This window comes from Marmota monax, unplaced genomic scaffold, assembly GCF_021218885.2.
Source record: "Marmota monax isolate L192 unplaced genomic scaffold, Marmota_monax_Labrador192_F-V1.1 WCK01_AAM20220418_F8-fsc00387, whole genome shotgun sequence".
Taxonomy (NCBI): domain Eukaryota; kingdom Metazoa; phylum Chordata; class Mammalia; order Rodentia; family Sciuridae; genus Marmota; species Marmota monax.
Genome location: NW_026692199.1, coordinates 242,533 through 244,972, shown reverse-complemented (window position 1 = coordinate 244,972; position 2,440 = coordinate 242,533). Strand labels below are relative to the sequence as shown.

The 2,440-nt window shown below is 47.3% G+C and overlaps 1 pseudogene; it reads left to right on the top strand.

Moving 5' to 3' along the window:
- The first annotated feature begins 508 nt into the window (after positions 1–508).
- On the top strand, positions 509–2,137 carry LOC124080388 (E3 ubiquitin-protein ligase SH3RF1-like; annotated as a pseudogene).
- The last annotated feature ends 303 nt before the right edge of the window (positions 2,138–2,440 follow it).

The following is a 2,440-nucleotide window of genomic DNA, read 5'->3' as shown; positions in this document are numbered from 1 at the left end:
TAGATCAATATGGATGAATTTGCCTTCTTGGATCTTTTGGAGTGTCCTGTGTGTCTAGAACACCTGGATGTTTCTGGAAAATCTTGTCTTGCTGGTACAAGTTGTGAATGATGTTTGCTGGGGATCCTAGGTTCCCTCAGTTGTTCTGAGTGGAGCACTCTGGTTGGCTTGGGTGTTGAGGAGCTTCCCAGTAACATCCTGCTGCACAGGCTTCTGGACAGCATCAAGCAGAGGCATTGGAAACCTAGTCTTGGTGGAGACAGTGGGAACAACTGTACAAATGCATTCAAGACTCAGGGCAGCATTATGGCTAATTGTAGCACAAATGATCTATAGGGTTCCCAGTTTGGACAGCAGCCTCAGGTGCAAGCCTGGATTCCCCAATGAGGGGTACAACTCAGTTACTATGTTCCAAAGCATTATAAACTATCCAGGAAAGGAACCTAGTGACTTTAAATTCACCAAAATGACATCATCATTTTGCAACAAGTTGATGAAAACTGGTAACATGGGGAAGTCAGTGGGATCCATGGCTCTTCCCCCACCAACTTTTATCAGATTATTCAACCATTACCTCAACCCCCACCTCAGTGAAAAGCACTTTATGACTTTGAAGGAAAAAACATGGAAGTGGACAAACATTGCTTTCTGTTTGCAAAGGATGTAATTTTGACTGTTATCCACAGAGTGGAAGAAAACTGGGCTGAACGAATATTGGCAGACAAAGTACGCATATTTCCAATTTCCCACATTGAGTTTAACTCAGCTGCTAAACAGCTGATGGAATGGAATAAGCCTCCCAGGCCAGGAGTTGATGCTGGAGAATGTCCCTCAGCAACAGCCCAGAGCAGCACTGCCCCAAAACTCTCCAACACCAAGAAGAACACCAAAAAGTGGCAATCCTTTACTTTCCTAACCATGGCAAACAAGTCTTCCCATGCATCCCAGAATCGCCACTCCATGGACATCAGCCATCCTGTCCTCATCAGCTCTAGCAACCCCACAGCTGCTGAGAGTACCAGCGAACTGTGTGGGGTTCCTAAAGTGCCCATTCTCAAGTTCATATGAGTACCACTGAGTTAAATGTGACCTCATTCTCAAGCATCTCAGTGACAACTGGCTCCTCATTCACTTTCCCATTGGATTTCCTCTACCCACCTGCCTTTGGAACTTCGAATCCTCCCCTCTACCACCCCATCTCCTGGCTGCCATTGTCCTCACCTCCACACCATCAGCTAGTATTGCTGGTGTTGCTGCTGATGAAATAGGACCCAGACCCAAGGCAGGATTCACTGTACTGACTGCACATTTTTGGACTCAGACTCACCCCAGTGTGTATGTGGCTATCCACCCATACACTCCCAGAAAGAAGATGAGCTAGATCTGAGAATAGGAGAGACAATTTTAGTGTTTCAGCATTTCCAGGATAGCTGTTTCCAAGGGATGTCAATGCATACCACTGAGATTAGGGTTTTCCTTGGTAATTATGTGGCATGTGTCACAAGGGCAGTGACAAATGCTATGCAAATTAAAGTTCCTACATCTATTATGGGTCAGACAAGTTAGGGTGTAACAAAGGCCAGTCCTTCCATTGCAGGAGAACCTGCCCAGAAACTGTGGAGAAATGGTGTGGCTGGGACACCCAGTGTTGTCTCTACAGCTGTAGTGTCAGCAGCTCACATCCAAATAAGTCCTCAGACTAAGGTCCTGTTGCACATGCCTGGGCAGATGACAGTCAACCAGGCCCACAATTCAGTGAGGGCAATTGCAGCACATAGTCAAGAATGCCCCACAGTAGCACTGACTCCCATCAAGGTACAGAATGTTACCTGCATCTGTGAGCCTATCCCACCATTTGCTGGCCTCCCCACAGCCTGTGCCACCAATGGCAGGCTCTGCTGCCCATGCTGCTACTGTCAGTTTCAGTCAACTCAGTGCCTCCCTGGCTTGTGCTTCAGCCACTTTGTTGACCTGCTCAAGTATCACCATTGCCTCTAATTAAACAAAGCCCAGTGTCCAGACAGTAACCATTCTCCCTGGACTTCCCACAACTCCAGATGGTTCTTCATCAGTTTGTAGGATCAGTTCAGCAAGCAAACTAGACAAGGACAGTAAAATAGAAAAACAGTGTTTATGAAGTTGCCTTCTGGTACCACAACCAAATGTAAGTCCCGAGTATCCCCTCCAGCATTGTTGAAGTGGAATTGGAGCTGTAAGTGGGGCTAAGTGTTGACAAGTTGCCCCTACAGAGAGCCATGTTCCTGAGCTACCACTTGGGTTAGGCCATGGCATGGCTGGCTCCTGCCTCATGGACAAGAATGGTCCAGTCACTGTAGCACCAGCAGGCACAGCCTTGGACAAAGAAGCCTTCCATCTGAAGACTAGCTCCCTGGACTTTGCATTCTCCATTGCTTCAACTCCTAGTCTGGCATGTTCCTTG